Here is a 20,649-nt window from a genome sequence, read left to right on the forward strand (position 1 = left end):
CAGGCTGACCCCAGAGCCACCCCCAACCCTCTGCAAAGCAGCGTGGGATCAGCGATCTGCGGGCTGGATAAACAGTCCTCCGCTCCCGTTCCTCGCCCAGCTCCCACCTAAGGGCCGCCCCCCTCCCCCCAAAGTGCACCCAAGAGCCGATGACAGCGCTGGACCTAGCCCCCACCCAGCCTCGGTGCCCACCACCGTGGAGGGGGGCAGGGGCCTGGGAGGCCTGGAGTCTACATACCCTCGCCCTAACCGAGCACTTACGGCCGTATTATTCGCTCCTGTTGCCGCTGCGGACCAGACAGCCGCCGCCTTCTCCTCCACCCCAATGAGGTTAAGCACTTGGTGCGGGGATTAAAAAAAAAAAAAAATAGAAGCCCAGAGCGCCTGCGCAATGAGATCTCCCTTTTTTCCCCTTACCGCCACGACCCGGCTGGACCATAGAGTGTGTAAACCAAAAGCAGAGAGGCGCCTGCTTCTCTATGGTAACGCCCGGCGCAGGCGCCGCCCTGGCTGCGACGGGATTCGGGACCTTCCAGTCCCTGGAGCTTTTGCCTACTCGGAGAACGTCAATCGGCCCTGATGGGGACCCGTAGGGAAAAGGTTCTTTAAGAAAAGGGCGGCCGGGCTGGAGTTGGACCCGCGGCGAGTTGCGGCAAAACTCAGGCTAGGCAGAGAGGATTGAATCTAAGCGGCCATGGCAGTAGGGCACCAGAAAGCAGGGAGCGTAGAGCTCAGGAGGAACCAGGAAAGCTTGGGTAAAAGGCGTCCGGCCGGAACTTCCTCCGGTGGGGGCGAGGAGGTCTACTACCTGAGGGAACCGGCCTTTCACTTCTGGGTTAGCGCGTTGGCGCACTCTCCGGGCGTTCAGGGCGAAGAAAATTGTGTCTTGCGACGCTCCGTACCAAGGCTCCCCCTTCACTGTTCGGGTAGGCGCGGGCGCTGGAGCCGGAAGCCCAACTTTTTAACGGTTCTTTGCCTTGTTTGAAGCCGAGCCAGCCCTGTGGAAGTCTCGGAGACCCTGGAAACTTTCTTCCTTGAGCGCCTGCACAGAACAGGCGGCTTCCATCCCCTCTCTCGCCTTTCTCTTGGAAGAAGTGTGAGAGAGTGTTTCGGAGGTTTAAAAGCTGTTCAAGTTGCAGGGCTCCCCTTTAAGGGTCTCGAAGGGCCCACAGTTTTGCTGCGTCGGGCGCCTACCCTCACTTGTAATTTGACATTGAAAGCTTTCGTGAGATTACACACTGCTCCGGGGAACCCACTCAGAGTGTGAGTTGGCTTCCCTCCGTCTCAATTCTCGTGTGCGGAGCTCTTGCTAGTGGGATGTGTGGCCCCCCTTGAGATCCTACCTGTGAAGGTCCAGGACTTAGATGATGTGCTTGGAGAGACTCAGTTAAAACAAGCCGTATGTAGACTCCTCTTTGGAGTGCAGGAAAGGGAGCGGACCGTGGGCTGAAGGAGTAGCGATGGCAAGAAGGAGGTGACTCCTGTTTAGATCTAGAAAGGAGGACATCTTTCGGAGAAAGCACAAGCGACCTTTTGAAAACCGCTGGGTGGTGATAAAAGAGCTTTCCAGAGAAAACAGCATGAGGCAAGGGCTCAGGAGGCAGTGGACCTTTTACTGAGTACAATGAAGAGAGCAGCCTAACTGAATTGGAAAAACACACACACACAAGAGGAAAGTAATGTTGGTAACTACGATGGGGAATGTTCCATTTTTTAAATATTTCTGGCCCCACCACTTGGCATGTGGGATTTTAGTTCCTTGACCAGGGTAGATCCTGTGCCCCTACATTGAAGCTCATAGTTTTAACCACTGGACCGTCGGGGAGGTCCCAGGAATGTCTGATTTTTTATGTGATACAATACACATGACATAAAATTTACCATTCATTTTTAAGTGTATAGTTATGTACATTTACACTGCTATGCTACCATCTTTAGAATTCAACTGTAGGAAACGAATTCTTTACCCTTTAAACAGCCCCGGCTCTACCCTGCCCCAGCCTCTGGCAACCACTCTTTTACTTTCTCTATAAATTTGACCGTTAAAGTTCCTCATGTAATTGAAATCATGTTCCTTTTGTGACTGACTTATTACACTATTTCACTGAGCATAATGTCCTGCTTTCATGTTGAAGCAGGTGTCAGAATTTCCCTGCCCCCCCTCTTTTTTGCCACATTATTCATTGTAATAATCTATAAATTCTTTGGGGTTCTTTTTTGACCACACCCCACAGCATTCAGGATCTTAACCAACCAGGAATGGGACCTCCTACAGTGGAAGCACTGAGTCTTTTAACCACTGGACTGCCAGAGACATCCCAGAATTTCCTTGCTTTTTAAAATTAAATAATATTCCATTGTACGTATGAGATATATATTCCCAAAATGAACCCTTGGGTTACTTATACCTTTTGGCTACTGTGAATAATGCTGCTGTGAACAAAAGTGTACAAATATCTTGCTGAACTCTGCTTTCAATAGGATGGGGAATATTTTGAAACCAGGTAGATCTGCATTGTTTTAGGTCCTCAACTAAGGGTAGTAACTTAGTGGAAGAACTGTTTTAGAAAGTGACCCTGAGTGTGGCAGTTCAATACAGTCTCCATTTATAGGAAGCATTTCGGAAGCTTTAATATATGCTAGGCATTGTACTACTGCTTTATGTAAATTATTGATATGTCATTGAAGCCACAAAATAAACAGCCAGTTATTAACATCATTTTACAAGTGAGGAAACCAAGGTTCTGGGATACAGATGGGCTGAGGGGAAGCTCACCAACCATACATACACACAAGTGATCAGAAAACAAACTTCTACAGGAGCTGGGCACCCATGGACAGTGACTATTCACTTCTTTGGACAAGAATGCTGAAAAACAGTAGTTTACATGTGAGAGGGAGATTTCACAGGAGAAAGAAGAGGCTAAAAGCAAGAGCTTCCACTCTCAAATTACTGATGTGTAAAAGACCTTAACACAGCAAACCTACATCTTCCAAGTTTCCTAAAAGAACACTCGAGTTTTAGTCCAGGCCTACACATTGCTCTTAAAAAGTATAAAACACCAGGTAAGTAGATCTTTGTCTATAATAGAGAAAATAATGAGACACACCATTTCCTACTCAACACTTCATCTTTAACTTTTGCTTTCTCAAAAATCCTGTGAGGTCATTTGAAGCAATGAGCTCCATTTAGCAGATGAGTAAATAGAGGACCAGAAAGAAAAAATAATTCACCCAACACCTAGTGGCTGATTGGTACCAAGGCTGCAACTGAAACCTGAACCTGTAGAATTCTCACTCTGTGCTTTGGGCGCTCTTACAGCAGTCTGAGTGGCCAGTCTGTTCAATTAGTTTCACCTTCCTCAGGGACACGGCCAAACTCCCAAGAAGCTAGTGTCAGTTAAACAAGGAGTCAGAGAATGTAAGTGCATTATAAACAGCATTAGCACATCAAAAATACTCTGTACTGATTGTGCGCCAACCACTGAGCAAAGTAGGAAAAAATCTTTGTTTTGGGGAAGAGGAGATAGAAAACAGAGTAGCAATAAATATATACTCAGCCAGGTAAAATAAATATGGAAAAACTGAAGCAGGAAATTAATTAGGGAGTGCTGAGGATAGGGAAAGGAATTTCTGTTTAGCACAAGGGAAAGAGGCACTGAGAAGTAAACAGCAAATATGTGAAGGAGTTGAGAGAGCAAGCAATGTCCTTTCCCTGGAGAAGGGCATTCCAGGTAGAGGCCAGTGCAGTAATCCTTCTGAGACAGACACCTACTATGTTCTAAGAACTGAAAGGCCAGAGTGGCAGAAACAGTCTGTGCAAGGGGAAAGTAGGAAATGAGGTCAAAGGTAAGAGAATGCCAAATTGTGGCATTCAGGGGCTTTGGTCCAAATTGTGGATTTCAAGGGCAATGTAAGAATTTTGGCTTTTAAGTAAGATGGGGAGCCACTGGTAGGTTTTAAGCAGAGGAGAAACATGATTTGACTTCTATTTCTTATTTTATTGAAGTACAGTTGATTTACAATTGTGTTCATTTCTGCTGTGTAGTAAAGTAAATCAGTTATACATATATATATTTTTTTCATATCTACCATTATGATTTATCACAGGATATTGAATTAGTTCCCTGTGCTATACAACAGGACCTTGTTTATCGATTTGTGTTCTTACAGACTCACTTTAGCTTCTATTTTGAGAATAGATTGTAGGGGAGCAAGAGGGGGACAACTTAGGAGACTAGTAAAATACTACAAGTGATAGACAAGGTGACTTGGGAAAAGTACAAGTAGTGGAAGGGTGAGGTGTCTGTGTACACTCAGGCACATGGATTTGATGGCTCAGTTCTTATAGGGAGTGAGAAAAAGAGTCCAGAGTGACTCCCAAGATTTTTGGCCTTAGCAGTTTGAAGTTGCCATTTATTGAAATGGGGAAACAGAGGAACCAGTTGGGAATGAGAAGAGATAAGAAATTCAACTTTGGAGATGCATATCAAATTAACACATGGAAATATCAAGAAGAAAGTTAGGCATATGAATCTGGAATTCTGAAAAAAAGGTGCAGGCTGGGCATGTTGTGGGAGATGTCAGCATTTAGAGAACATTAGGGCCATGAGATCATCTAGATAAGTAGAAATTTGACAAAATTAACTGAGCCCTGGGGCACTGTAGCATTTAGGAATCAAGATGGTCATGAAACTAAGAAAGGAAATAGAAAGCAGCAACTGAAATAAAAGGAAGAGCAACCAAGTCAGTTAAGTCACTCTTTGAGAGGGGATTGGTGCCAGGATCCTTCTGGATGCTCAAGTCTCTTATTTTAATAACAACATAGTATTTATATATAACCTATGTACATATCCTCCCTTATACTTTAAACCATCTCTGGATGACTTATATTACCTAATGCAATGTAAATGCTATGTAAATGGTTGCCAGAACATGGCAAAATCAGGTTTTGGTTTCTGGAACATTCTATAATTTTTTTTTAATATTTCTGACCCCTGGTTGGTTGAATCTGTGGATGCAAAACTTGAGAATACAAAAGGATATCTGTACTCAATGGGCTGTAATTGACTGTTGGCTACAGCTCTGCAGTGCTGAGGATGAAAGCCTGCTTGGAACTGGTTCAGAAGACAATGGTAGGGACAGAAGTGGGGATAGGGGGTCAATAGGTAATTTGGAAAAGGTGTTTAAGGTGGGAGGCAGAAAAGCGTGGTGATACTTAAAGTGATAGGTAGGCTCAAAAGAGTTGTTTCTGATTATTTACACCCACAAATATTTTAGTATTGTAAAAAGACAATTTTTTAATAAACATAACCTCAATGCCATTATCACGCTTGAAAAATTAACAGTATAGTACATCCGTTGGTGTCCATAGAAGATTGGTTCCAGAACCCACAGAAGATAATAAAATCTGTAGATGCTTAAGTCTCACAGTCAGCCCTCCAAATCCAGGGTTCCATATCGATGGATTTAACCAACCTCAGATCCATGAGTAAATGGACCCATGCAGTTCAACTGTAATAACTGGTATTATCACTACCCTGCCCATCTTCAAATTTCCTTAATTATCCCATAATTTTTCTTGCTACCATATGTATTGACATATAATTCATGTTACATATAATTCACCCACTTAAAGTACACAGTTCGATAGTCTTCAGTACATTTAAAGAGGTGTATAATCATCACCCCCCCAAAATCCCTATACTCATTGGCAGTCACTACCCAGTCATAGGCAACCACCAATCTACTTTTTATCCATAGATTTGCCTATTCTGAACATTTTATGTAAATGGAATTGTGCAATATATGACTGGCTTCTTTCACTTAGCATATTTTGAAAATTCATCTATATTGTAACGTTATATTACCTCATTCCTTTTTATTGTCAAAATTCCATTATGTATGTATGCCACATTTTGCTTATCCATTCATTAGCTGATAGACATTAGGTTGTTTCAAACCACTTTTTGGTTATTACACATAATGGCATTCTGAACATTCTATTACAAGATTTTATTTGGACATGATATAAATTGTAGTAATGTTTTCTTAAGTCAGTATCCCAAGGCAACAGAAATAAAAGCAAAAACAAGCAAATGGAACTTTATCAAACTTAAAAGCTTTTGCACAGCAAAGGCAACTAGAAACAAAACAAAAAGGCAACCTACAGAATGGGAGAAAATATTTGCAAACCATGTGACCGACAAGGACTTAGTTTCCAAAACATACAAATAGCTCATACAACTCAATAACAAACAACCCAATCATAAAGCAAGCAGAAGTCCTAAATAGAGAATTCTCCAAAAAAGGCATACAGATGGCCAATATGCACATGAAAAGATGCTCAGTATTGCTGACTATTAGAGGAATACAAATCAAAGCTACAATGAAGTATCACCTCACACTGGTCAGAATGACCACCATTAAACAGTCTACAAATAACAAATGCTGGAGAGGGTATGGAGAAAAAGGAAACCTCCTACACTGTTGGTGGGAATGTAAGTTGGTACACTATGCAAAACAGTATTGAGATCCCTCAAAAAACTAAAAATAGTGCTACTATATGATCCAACAATCCCACTCCTGAGAATATACCTGAAGAAAACTGTAATTCAAAGAGATACATGCACCCCTATGTCCATAGAAGCACTGTCCACAATAGCCAAGACATGGAAACAACGTAAACATCCATAGACAGACAAATAGCTAAAGATATAGTGTGTATATATATACAATGGAATGCCATTCAGCCATACAAAAAAGAATGAAATTATGCCATTTGTAGCAATGTGGATGCAACTAGAGATTATTACCCTAAGTGAAGTCAGAAAGAGAAAGACAAATACCATATGATATTACTTATATGTATAATCTAAAATATGGCACGAGGCGTCACTGGTGGCTCAGTAGTGAAGAATCTGCTTGCCAGTGCAAGAGACATCAGTTCAATCCCTGGTCTGGGGAGATGCTATATGCCTTGGAGCAACTAAGCCTGAGCACAACTATTAAGGTTGTGCTCCAGAGCCTGGGAACTGCAGCTATTGAGCCCACATGCTGCAACACTGAAGCTGAATCTCCCTAGAGCCCATGATCCACAACAAGAGAAGCCACCACAGTGAGAAGCCCATGCACCATAACTAGAGAGTAGCCCCTACTCACCACAACTACAGAAAATCCCAAGCAGCAGCGAAGACTCAGCACGGCCAAAAAGTATATGTGGCACAAATGAACCTATTTATAAAACTGAAACAGACTCATAGCTGTAGAGAACAGACTTGTGGTTGCCAGTGGGTTGGGGGAGAGGGGTGGACTGGGAGTTTGAAGTTGGTAGATGCAAACTATTACATTTAGAATGGATTAACAACAGGGCCCTAATGTATAGCACAGGGAACTGTACTCAATATCTTGTGATAAACCATAATGGAAAAGAATATAAGAAAAGAATGTATACATGTGTAATAACGAGTCACTTTGCTGTATAACACAGACTGGCACAACATTGTAAATCAACTATACTTCAATAAAAAGAAAACAATTGGCCATAAATATATGGGTTTATTTCTGAACTGCAAATTCTACTCCATCGATATGTGTGTTCTTATGCCAGTACTCTACCATTTTGATTACCGTAGGTTTGAAGTTGTTAAAATCAAGCAATGTAAGTCCTTCAACTTTATTTTTCTTTTTGGATTGTTTTGGTATTTGGAGTTTCTTGAATTTCCATATAAATTTTGCTATCAGCCTGTCCGTTTCTGCAAAAAAGGCAGTTGCAGTTTTGATAAGAATTGCTTTGGCTCTAGAGCAGTTTGGAGAGTTTTGCCACTTGACATTAAGTCTTCTGATTCATGAATGTGGTATATCTTTCCATTTATCTAAATTATCTTCATTACTTTTAACAATGTGTAGTTTTTATAGTATAACTTCTGCAGTTCATTTGCAGAATATCTATTCCTATATATTTTCTTTTTTGGTACTATTATAAACGGAATTGTTTTCTTTCTTTTCTTTTTTATGTATAATTTTATTTTTTATTTATTTGGCTGTTCTGGTCTTCATTGCTTTAGTTGCGGAGGTGGGGGGCAGGCGTGGAACTTCTCTCTAGTTGCGGTACAAGGGCTTCTCATTGTAGTGGCTTTTCTTTCCGTGGAGCACAGGCTCTACGGCATGCGGGCTTCGGTAGTTATGGCACATGGGCTCTGTAGTTGTGGCTCCCAGGCTCTAGAGCACAGGTCAGTAGTTGTGGTGCATAGGCTTAGTTGCTCCTCGGCATGTGGGATCTTCCCGGCCCAGGAATTGAACTCATGTCTCCTCTGGGGCTGCTTTCTTGTACGTATGGTGGGGCCGTGGGAGTGACATTTCCCAAATGGGATGCAGACAGCAGAGGTAAGCACTGGTCCACCCATCAGCAGCCATGACTGCAGCAGTGGCGGCAACACCAAGGAGGGAGGCTGAGTCTGGGGTTGTGGCTCAGCTCTGGGCCGCTGCCAATGTAGCCATTTTCTGGAATTGTTTTCTTAATTTCATTTTCAGAATGTTCATTGTGAGTGAACATAGAAATATAATCAATTTGTGCATATTAATCATGTATTCTGCAACCTTGCTGGACTCATTTATTAGATTCTTAGTGGCATCCTTGGCATTTTCTATATACAAAGTCATGTCATCTGCAAATTGATTTCTTTTTTTTTTTTTGGTCGTGCTACACAGCCTCCAGGATCTCAGTTTCCTGACCAGGGATTGAACCTGGGCCACAGCAGTGAAAGCCCAGAATTCTAACCACTAGGCCACCAGGGAACTCTTAAGGAAATCGATATTCTTTTTCATTCTTCCTTTCCAATCTGGATCCCTTTTATTTCATTTTCTTGTCTAATTTTCTCAGCTAGAACCTCTGGTACAACATTGAATAGAAGTGTTGAGAATGGACTTCCTTGTCTTGTTCATGATCTTAGGGAGAGAACATTTAGTCTTTCACTATTATATGATGTTAGCTGTGGGTTTTTCATATATGGCCATTATCAGATTGAGGATGGTCTCTTCTTAGTTTGTCTAGAATTTTATTAATATTGTGTATTACATTGATTTTTAAATGTCAGACCAAGCTTGGATAAATCCTACTTGGTCATGTATATAAACCTTTTAATATGTTGCTTAATTTTTTATTTGCTAATATGTTTTTGAAGACTTGTGCATCTATATTCATAAGATATATTGGTCTCTAATTTTCTTGTGATGTCTTTGTTTTTGGTACCAGAATAATAATGGCCATACAGAATGAGTTGAGTTGATTTGAAAAGTATTCCCTCCTCTCTTTTTTTTGGAAGAGTTTTTAAAATATTGCTATTTGTTCTTTTTTAAATGTTTCAATTGTGTGCTGTGCTGTGCTTAGTCGCTCAGTCGTGTCCAACTCTTACCACTCCATAGACAATAGCCTGCCAGGCTTCTCTGTCCATGGGATTCTCCAGGCAAGAATACTGGAGTAGGTTGCCAGTTCCTTCTCCAAATGTTTCAATTATTCAATCATTAAAAGGAATAAAATAATGCCATCTGCAGCAACATGGACAGACCTGGAGATTATTATGCTAAGTGAGGTCAGTCAGACAGAAAAAGATAAATATCATATGATATCGCTTATATGTGGGATCTAACAAAAGAATGATACAAAAAAAATGAAATCAATTTAGATAACAACAACAACAACAAAAAGTTTTGGACTTCCCTCATGGCTCAGTGGTTAAGAATCTGCCTGTAAATGCAGGGAACACAGGTTCGATCCTTCATCCAGGAAGATTACACGTGCCATCTGGCAACTAAGCTCATCCACCACGACTACTGAAGCCCACAGGTCCTAGAGCCTGTGCTCTGCAACAAGAGAAGCCACTGCAATTGAGAAGCCCATGCACTGCAGTGAAGAGTAGCCCTGGCTCACCGCAGTTAGGGAAAGCTTGCATGAAGCAAGGAAGACCCAGCACAGCCAAAAACAAAAAATAAATAAAAGTTTCATAAAATTCACTAGTGAAACTGTCTGGACTTTACCTTTTCTACATTGGCAGGTGGATTCTTTACCACTGAACCACTCTAGCTTTGCTTTGTGGGTAGTTTTGTTTTGTTAGTTTATTACTAATTCAATATCTTGTTATAAGTCTATTCAAATTTTCTATTTCCTCATAAGTCGGTTTCAATAGTTTGTGCCCTTCTAGAAATGTATCCATTTCATCTAAGTTATAAAATGTGTTGGCATTCAGTTGTTCATGAAGTTCTCTTATGATCTTTTTTATTCTGTAAGGTCGATATTAATATACCTGTGTCTTTTTTTTTAAGCAGTTTGTTCAAATCAGGATCCAAACAATGCCAATACATGTCATTTGACTTACTTGTCTCTTAGATCTTTTTTAAAGTGTATATTTCCACCTTCAATCTCATTTTTCCTTGGTACTTATTTATTGAAGAAGCCAAATTATTTGTCCTGTAGGTTTCTCACATTCTAGATTTTTCTGATTATATTCCTGGGAGTCTCTAACATGTTCTTCTACCTCCTAGACACTTGATAGTTATATATGCTTTATTCTGACTCAGATTTGAATTTTCTGGCAAAACTACTTGACATATCCATCAGGAGTCACATCACTGCCTATAGTCTCTTTTTGTGAAGTTGACAGTCATTGCTGAGCACTGCTTAGATTCTTTATCACAATTGGAACTAGTCCAGTTGAAGGCAGACTAAGGAAGGCAAAGTAACTGGGCAACCATTGATCCAGAGTATGTGAGATTTTTTTTGAAGTTTTCTTTTGGTGATCATGACATCCTACACTATTTTTAGAACCTTGGAGTCAGGAGATGAGATCTACTCCCAATTCTGCCGCAGACTGGCTGAGCATCCTTAGCAAGTCATCTTCCCTATTGGGCCTCAGTTTTCTTATCCATATAATGGGGACATAAACTATGGAGAACCGCTTTTAGTGAACTTAACTTCTACCAAAAATCATTTGGCTGGGTTAAAAAGGATATACTTACAATATATTATCTTTCCCCTCACAGGTTCATTTCAAAGGCAGAGTTTATTGATCATTAAATCCTGTCCTGTATATAATAAAGTCAGTTAAAAAAGCATTGTGATAGCAGGGAGATCATGCCAAAAGCCTTGGTTCCTGGATTCTAGTTCTGGTTGTGCTTGCTCTCGGCTGGTCATATTCTCTCTCCAGATCCTATGCACAGAATAAAAGGTTGCACTAGTGATCTCTAAAGCCCTACAACAGGGACTTCCTTAGTGGTTCAGTGGCTAAGATTCCAAGCTCCCAATGCAGGGGGCCCGGATTCAATGCCTGGCTGGGGAACTAGATCCCTCATGCTGCAACTAAGAGTTGACATGCTGAACCTAAAGATCCTGCGTGCTGTAACTAAGACCTTATGCAGCCAAATAAATTTTTTTTAAAGCCCTACAAGGAGATTTATAATTTTAAGTATTTTCTTGATTTTTTCACAGTTTTAAGGATGACATTTTAATTAACATCTTCAACTCTAACCTTTTTTTTCCTCCTTTTTAAAAATTGAAGTATAAGTTGATTTACAATATCATTTTAGTTTCAGATGTACAGCATAGTGATTCAGTTATACATGTATATGTATATATTGTCAGATTATTTTCCCTTATAGGTTATTACAGAATATCGAATATAGTTCCCTGTGCTATACAGTAGGTCCTTGTTATTTATTTTATGTATGTGTGTCGCTTCACTCATGTCGCTTCACTCATGTCCGACTCTTTGCAACCTTATGGACTGTATGTAGTCCACTAGGGTCCTCTGTCCATGGGATTCTCCAGGCAAGAATACTGGAGTGGGTTGCCATTTCCTCCTTCAAGGGATTTTCCCAAGCCGGGGATCGAACCCACATCTCTCATGCCTCCCGCATTGGCAAGCAGGTTCTTTATCACTACTGCCACCTGAGAAGCCCTGTTTTATAGTGTGTATATGTTGATCCCAAAGTCTTAGTTTATCCAGCCCCTACTCCCCTTTCCCTTTTGGTAACCATGAGTTTGTTTTCTATGTTTCTGAATCTTTCTCTTTTGTATGTTAGTTCATTTGTATCGGTTTTTTAGATTCCACATATAAGCAATGTCATATATTTACCTTTGTCTGGCTTAATTCATTCAGTGTGACAATCTCTACATCCATTCATGTTGCTGCAAATGGCATTATTTCATTCTTTTTTATCAGCTCTACCTGTTTTTATCTGCTTTCTGTTTATGTTTTACTTAACAACTGGTTGATGGGTGCCTAGGCATCAGCTCACATAGGCAGTTCAGCTTGGGCATAGAAAAGGTTCTGGAAGCAAACATGTCAAAAAATCACTAACTGATTAGTCTGGGTGGTAAAATTATTTGTCATTTTTTAAAAACAGATGTCGATATTCTTCATTTTATTCTATTAACATATATTTTTGTAATTTTTTATGTTATTCTTAAAGGATTTGATAGCATATGTCCGATAGCATGTCCTAACGAACAGAAATCACTAAACGCTGAGTGGAAATATTTCTTTATCTTCCTATGACTCAGTTAGGCAGTATCTTCCAGCCTAGGTTAACCTAAATACTTTGGTAATAGGTAGTTACTTCTAACTAGATAGCTTTTCTTAATCTTCTTCAGTAATCTCAGTGAAAAAGAAAACATTATGTGCCTCCAGAAATTAAAATTCAGCAAGAACAGCAGGAATATATACTTTGCACATTGGTGTCATAGCCCCTTGAAATCTGGATTTGTATATTGGGGGAACAGTATTCTCTTTGCTACAGAAGTACTGGGTGTTACAGAAATGTGTAGGCAAAGGTGGGGTGTGTCTTTTGCATATGATGAAAACAGGAGATTGGAAACTAGTTTGCTTAATCATGTTGGTAACCACTCCCTGGAGAGCAATTACGCTTATTACTTGACTTTCCGGTAAGCATCACCTACCTAAGGAGAAAATACAGGCCTACCTCCCCTGGGTTTCCTCACCTGTCAACGTGCTCTGCTGCCAGAGTGCCCCTCTTGAAACATCAGAGTAGCAGTTACTGGAGAACTGGTAGAGTAGAGGGTGCCCTCAAAGCTGTCCACACAGACAAGCCACTCAGTCCCAAGCACCAAAGTCACTTCACCTTTAATGGAGAGGACAGTTCTAGTTTCCAATGTTGTCACAACTACTGCAATTGATATTACAAAAACCCACTTCTCAGTAACAAAGGCTGTATAAAAGTCAGTGTTCTTACCCTGAGAAGCTTGACAAATCCAGGTGGTTCAATGGGCAACTCTGATACAAAACAAATGATCAAATAACCCTTTGAAGCTTCCCTGTCATCCAGTGTGTCGAAATCTGGGTCTGCTCAGGCTTTTTGAAGGTCATTCCTCACACCTTAATAGGGACAAATGGCAAATTCCAAAATACAACCAGACATAGAATTTTAGTTTTAGGCTTTCTTTTTGATTTCCGTCTGTGAGGTCTCTCGAGAACATTGGATCATGACAACTTACAGATGAACTCGTGCCACTGCCTGATCTACCCATCCAAATGCAAAGAATTGTTGAGAGCATTCACTGTCAAGTGCAGGGGCAATCTGCTTTCATTTATGCATGCATGTGTCCTCAGTTGCTTCAGTCCTATCTGATTCTTTGCCACCTGATGGACTGTAGCCTGCTAGGCTCCTCTGTCCATGGGATTCTTCAGGCAAGAATACTGTGGTGGATTGTCGTGCTCTCCTCCAGGAGATCTTCCTGACCCAAGGATTGAACCCATGTCTCTTGCATCTTATGCATTGCAGGCAGATTCTTTATCCATGAGCCATCAGGGAAGTCCACTTGCATTTATACATCATCCAATAGCCTCTCTTTAGATAGAACCTGATGTGCCCTTGGGTAAGCGTAGCTGGAAAGACACAGTTTTTACACTCAAAGAAGTCAGTTTGGTATCGAAAACAACAATCGCTAGTCTATACAGTCACTATAATGATGGAACAGAAACCAGGGTACTTCGCGGTTGTGGGTGGGTCAATAAAAGCTGAGGAGGAGTAAAAGAGAATGTTCCTGAGCCTAAACCAAATAAACAAAATGGTAAGTTGGAAACTTACCATTATGACACCATCAGATTCTCAGAACTAGAATGATGATTTAGACGGATATTTTGGATACGGTTTATTTATTCTCATACTTTTAAGCAACTCTAAATATTTCCATTTTAACAAGTCATTTGGACTTTTACATAATATTTTTTAAATTGGGCACATTTTGCTAGATGGACCATCTCTCTCTCACACACACACACATACTTCACACTCAGATAGCAAAGTGAGAAAAGAACACATTAGATAGATCAGAATGTATAAATGAAACTGCTCTACCATATTCGCTTTGGTAAAAATAACAGACCCTTATCTTATTTGTTCACATATATTAAGGATAAAATAATTCCAACTATCTGTTGTAAATTTTAGGTGGCATTCATAGGGAACTTTGACTTGAATGACACAGCTGTGTTCTTTCTATTCTTGTTTTTGCCACCTTAATTATACCATGTAATACTTGAAAGAAAGGAGGAATGTGTCACTCTGCCAACTCACAGTTTAAAAAGTTAAATGATGCCTTAAGAAATCAGCAACTTTTAAAATTATTTATAAGGTTTTTATTGGTATTTCCTAGTCTTACTTATTTAGAGTTTCCTATTCTTGGATGAAATTCTCTTGCCTTCAAGGGCCTGCAGTAACTCAGGTCCTTTCTCTTCTTTTCAAATAATCTACTTATATTCATGCCATATTTTTGTTTTCCTTATTACTTCATCTAATTTTTTTTTTTTTGGCCATGCCCCACAGCTTGCAGGATCTTAATTCCCTGACCAAGGACTGAACCCAGACCCCAGCTATGAAAGTGCCGTGTCCTAACCACTGGATCACAGGGGATTTCCCTTGCTTCATCTAATTTTTAAATAAATGATAGCATACACAATACTAGTCTGTTCACTGTCACTAATCTTTGAATGTATTTTTATTTTTCAAATTCTCTGAATTTGCCTTTGTTTGGCATGATGTAGCTACCTACCATCCCTAGCATCTCCTTCTCTCATAAATTTGGCTACACTGCCTTTCTCTACAACATGTACCACACTGCACTGTCATTTTGAGTCATCCGGGATTAGGCATCCTCCCTGCTCTTAACTATGTGACGGGTAAACTCCACTTGCCCATTTCATTTCTTTTGAATTCAAACACCACGTGAATTCAACTGATATCAGTTGCTTTCAACCTGTAATTCCTGATAGCAGCAGGTTGCTGCCAACTCTTGAAACTAACAGATCTGACTAGAAGCTGACAGTTCCATGAACATAATATTTTACATTTATAACAGTCAAAGACAAGATGATACCTTTCTTAACAATGGTTCCTCTTGGTCCATTGATAACACAATATCTCAATTTAAACATAAAGTGTGTGTACTATACCTCAGAATATAAATTAGATTCCTCTTGGTGCCAAACAGGAAAGAAGCAGAAAATTTTTACTGCAAAGAGACTACCAACCACATCAGGGAATTTACCAGAAAATTGCTGGTGTATAAGTTACAGAAACAATGCTACTCCAAACCTAGGTGAACAGCCAAGATGTTTGTCTTGTGGCAGGCAGGTAGAGTAACTTTTTTCCTCTTTGTACTTTCAGCTTGGATATATGAAAAATACAGCATTCCCTAAATATTGTCCAGAGATTGGCAAGCACCAGTATTTATCCAACTGGCCTGGTGGAAATGACAGAAGAGGGAAATTTCAGAGCCAAGGCATTTTTTGACAGCGCCTCAGATTCTGCCTTAGACTCGTGGAAAGTTGGTACTCAGGAAGGTACCTTAGGGATAATTTAATCACCACCCCTTTTTGAGTGTGAGAAAACTGAGGCCAAAGCAGTGAAGAGATTCACCTTAGGTCTTGCACAGATGGGAAGACAGAGATTCAGAACCAAGACTGGAAGAGCCTGACTTTGTTTCAGTCATGTTAAAGCTGGCCAACATGTACATTTGACAACCCACACTCTGAATTGATGTTCATAAAGGTATCCTATATCCAGCTCAGTAATGCCCATTTCTCTGAGAATTAGGCAAACAAGTTGGAAAATTTTGAATGGAAGACAGTGGCTGTAAAAGTGGGGAGAAATTCCTGTACAGACTTGCTCACTGGAAGCAAGTCCTTGGCTTCCCCAAGACAAAGGACAGTATTAGTCATGAGGTTAAAGTTAAAAACTGATTGTGCCTCCTGGCTGAGAGCAGACAACCTTTTGGGAAAGCTGTAGGCTGAAATGAATATTCACTGGAAGGACTGATGCTAAAGCTGAAGCTCCAGTATTTTGGTCATCTGATGCGAATAGACGACTCATTGGAAAAGTCCCTGATGATGGGAAAGATTGAGGGCAGAAAGAAAAGAGGGTGTCAGAGGATGAGATGGCTAGACAGCATCACCAAGGCAATGAACATGAACTTGGGCAAATTACGGGAGATGGTGAGAGACAGGGAAGCCTGCCGTGCTTCAGTCCATGGGGTCTCAAAGAGTTGGACACGACTGGGTGACTGAGCAACAACAGCAACAGGCTGAAATGAGAATGGAATAAAGGAGTTGGTGGAAAATTTAATTTGGGGCTGTCTCACAACACTGAGAGTTACTATGTTTCGGTTTGCTGGCTTTGAGTCAAGTATTTCAGGCAGACAAAAAAAAAGAGAAACTATGATGAACTCTGTGTAGCCCCACCTGACCCCGTTTCCCTCTACAGAATTTGGTGCCTATATTTCCAAACCTGTTCTTGTATTTATGCATACATTTATAAATGTATCTATAAGTGATAGTATTTTAAAAATTTGTTCATATTTTAAGTTTTATATGAATGCTGTTAGATTGTATATATCTTTCTGCAACTTACTCTAATTTTTTTTTCCACTCAGTACTGTATCTTTGAGATTTTTTTTTCCCTGCGGATAAAGAGGATAGCTTCAGGTCATTTATTTCTCTATTTTTTAAAAGGTCAACATTAGCATTGCTTTTTTAAAAAATGTATTTATTTGGCTGCATTGGGTCTTGTGTCATGCCGGATCTTTTCTTGCGGTATGTAGATTCTCTGATTATGGTTCACAGGCTCAGTAGTTGTGGCACAAAGGCTTAGTTGTTCTGCAGAATGTGGGATCTTAGCTCCCCAACTAGGGATTGAACCTCCATCCCCTGCATTGCAAGGCAGATTCTTAACCATTGGACCACCAGTAAAGTCCCCAGCATTCCTTTATTTTTTAATTTATTTTTGACCATGCTGCGCGGCATGTGGAATCTTAGTGCTCCCACTAGAGATGAACCTGGGCCCTCAGCAGTGAGATCACAGAGTTCCTAACTACTGGACCATCAGGCAATTCCCCTAGGTCATCTATTTAACTACTCTGTGGTATTCCATTGTATGAATATTTTCGCATTTATCTAATCTCCTATTAACAGACAATGAGTGACTTTGGGGGCTTCCCTGGTAGCTCAGCTGGTAAAGAATCCTCCTGCAATGCAGGAGACCCCAGTTAGATTCCTGGGTCAGGAAGATTCCCTGGAGAAGGGATAGATTCAGTTCAGTCGCTCAGTCGTGTCTGACTCTTTGCAACCCCATGGACTGCAGCACACCAGGCTTCCCTGTCCATCACCAACTGCTGGAGCTTGCTCAAACTCATGTCCATTGAGTTGGTGATGCCATCCAAACATTTCATCCTCTGTCATCCCCTTCTCCTCCTGCCTTCAATCTTTCCCAGCATCAGGGTCTTTTCTAATGAGTCAGTTCTTCGCATCAGGTGGCCAAAGTATTGTAGCTTCAGCTTCAGTCCTTCCAGTGATTATTCAGGACTGGTTTCCTTTAGGATTGACTGATTGGATCTCCTTGCAATCCAAGGGACTCTCAAGAGTCTTCTCCAACACCACAGTTCAAAAGCATCAATTCTTCGGAACTCAGCTTTCTTTATAGTCCAACTCTCACATCCATACATGACTACCGGAAAAACCATAGCTTTGACTAGACAGGCCTTTGTGGGCAAAGGAATGTCTCTGCCTTTTAATATGCTGTCTAGGTTGGTGAAGAAAGCTGAGCGCCGTAGAATTGATGCTTTTGAACTGTGGTGTTGGAGAAGACTCTTGAGAGTTTCTTGGACTGCAAGGAGATCCAATCAATCCATCCTAAAAGAGATCAATCCTGGGTGTTCATTGGAAGGTCTGATGTTGAAGCTGAAGCTCCAATACTTTGGCCACCTCATGCGAAGGGTTGACTCATTGGAAAAGACCCTAATGCTGGGTAGGATTGGGGGCGGGAGGAGAAGGGGACGACAGAGGATGAGATGGTTGGATGGCATCACCGACTCAATGAACATGGGTTTGGGTAGACTCCGGGAGTTGGTGATGGACAGAGAGGCCTGGCGTGCTGCAATTCATGGGGTCGCAGAGAGTCGGACACGACTGAGCGACTGAACTGAACTGAACTGAACTAGGTTGGTCATAACTTTTCTTCCAAGGAGTGTCTTTTAATTTCATGGCTGCAGTCACCATCTGCAGTGGTTTTGGAGCCCAAGGAAATAAAGTCTGTCACTGTTTCCACTGTTCCCCTGTCTATTTGCCATGAAGTGATGGGACAAGATGCCATGATCTTAGTTTTTTGGATGTTGAGTTTTAAGCCAGCTTTTTCACTCTCTCCTTTCACTTTCATCAAGAGGCTCTTTAGTTCCTCTTCACTTTCTGCCATAAGAGTGGTGTCATCTGCATATCTGAGGTTATTGATATTTCTCCCGGCAGTCTTGATTCCAGCTTGTGCTTCATCCAGCCCGGTATTTCACGTGATGTACTCTGCATATAAGTTAAATAAACAGGGTGACAATGTACAGCCTTGATGTACTCCTTTCCCAATTTGGAACCAGTCCACTGTTCAACGACCAGTTCTAACTGTTGCTTCTTGACCTACCCACTCCAGTATTCTTGGGCTTCCCTGGTGGCTCAGATGGTAAAGAATCTGTCTGCAATGCGGGAGACCTGGGTTGGATCCCTGGGTTTAGGAGATCCCCTGGAGGAGGGCATGGCAACCCACTCCAGTATTCTTGCCTGTAGAATCCCCACGGACAGAGGAGCCTGATGGGCTATAGTCCACGGGGTCACAAAGTGTCAAACATGAGTGAGCAACTAAGCACAGCACAGCGCAGTGAGTTTTTAAGGGTTCAGTTTTGTCTGTGGTTGCTGTTTAACCTCACTACTATAAACGCTTTTATAAAACTCCCTTCTGATCCCTGAGTGTAAGTTTCCTAGTGATGCTTACAAAGCATGAGGATTGTGTGCACATACTCAACTTGACAAGAAAAGCTCAAAAATAACCAGCAGAATATCAGCATGTCCAACACTAGCACTGTAAATTTTCACTAATCACTATTTTTTTTACTGATCTGAAGAATGTAAATGGTATTTCATGGTGTTAATTTGCATTTCCCTGGTTCCTCATGCAGTTGAGTATCTTTCTATGTGGCCACTGGTGATCTGGATCTCCTTTTCTGCCTGGACTACTTTTTCAGATGTGCTACTTGTTTTTTTATTATTGATGTTTAGAAATTTTTTGTAGGTATCAGTCCTTCATACAGCCAGTATTTTCTCCCAGTCCGGAACTTGATTTTTTCACTTTTGTAACAGTGTTTTTCCTGATTAATTAATCTTTTCCTTTTTTAAATGCTTATTGTTTCTTTTTTAATTTATTTTGTTTTGTGGGTGTTTTTTTGGCCACACCATGTGGCATGTGGGATCTTAGCTCCCCGACCAAAGATCAAACCCATGCCCTCTGCAGTGGAGCACAGAGTCTTAAACACTGGGCCAGGGGGAAATTTTGTTTCTGTTTGTTTGTTTTTAAAAAAATGTTTCCTTGATTTAGTGTCATAAAGATATTCTAGAGTATTTCCCTCTAGCTTTTGTAAGCTTTGTTTTTGATTTTTACAAACTTTGTACCTAGAATTTACTTTTGTGTGCAGTGAGAACCGAAACGAACTTTTTTTTCAAATAGACAACCAATTACTCTGTAACCTTTTCTTGAAAGCGCCATCCTTTTCCCAAAGGAGGGTAATGCCACTTTTGACATATATTCTAGATTCTCTACTGGTTCTATGAGGTTATTCTTCCTTCCCTGTACCTTGGTGCACTATAATTATTATTTCTTACAGTAAGTTACAAGATCTGGAAAGTCAGCCTCTACCTGTCAACAGAGTGGGAGCTAAATGCATTTGAGCTATCACTCTTGAATCCTATCCAAATGGATGCACAGTGAAGGGAAGAAAACCCAGAAAGAGGGTATGGGTGATGCCATTAGGAGCTGAGTCGGAGCGAGGTTGGAACCCTTAAACTGGAGATCAGAATCTCACACCAAGGAATGTGCTCTGTGGAGGCCTGCAGCTTCTTCAAGGAACTCGCATATGTCCCACAAGAGATCCAGGCCTTGGACGCCTGCCTATGCAAGGCCTCTGTCATCACTCAGTGCCACTAGGTAAAACAGCGTCAATCAGGAGAGGATTCCAATTGATCCCAGTGAAGCAAAAAGACATTTACTTTGAAAATGAAGAAAACAATTGCACTTTTTCTTTTTTCTGCCAGCCTCAGGAGTTGCGGG

The 20,649-nt window shown here is 40.9% G+C and overlaps 1 protein-coding gene and 1 long non-coding RNA gene across 19 annotated transcripts in view; one reads left to right on the forward strand and one right to left on the reverse strand.

Annotated features, from left to right (window-relative positions):
* The window catches only part of CLASP1 (cytoplasmic linker associated protein 1), a 274,282-nt gene extending 260,176 nt beyond the window's left edge, over positions 1 to 14,106 (reverse strand). For 11 of the 18 annotated variants that reach the window (XM_081576032.1, XM_081576029.1, XM_081576030.1 and 8 more), the window contains exon 1: positions 262 to 2,167. The gene's annotated coding sequence lies outside the window, so the exon portion shown is untranslated. Of the gene's footprint in view, positions 1 to 261; positions 2,168 to 13,245 lie in introns of those variants that run through there. The other 7 variants (XM_081576019.1, XM_081576021.1, XM_081576023.1 and 4 more) reach the window with 4 other exon arrangements.
* Positions 966 to 16,635, forward strand: LOC145540857 (uncharacterized). The gene is made up of 2 exons (XR_014078598.1): positions 966 to 3,066; positions 15,679 to 16,635. It is a non-coding gene; the product is annotated as an uncharacterized LOC145540857 (long non-coding RNA).
* Positions 16,636 to 20,649: the final 4,014 nt, after the last annotated feature.

This window comes from Giraffa tippelskirchi, chromosome 3, assembly GCF_054371585.1.
Source record: "Giraffa tippelskirchi isolate mGirTip1 chromosome 3, T2T-mGirTip1v1.2.pri, whole genome shotgun sequence".
Taxonomy (NCBI): domain Eukaryota; kingdom Metazoa; phylum Chordata; class Mammalia; order Artiodactyla; family Giraffidae; genus Giraffa; species Giraffa tippelskirchi.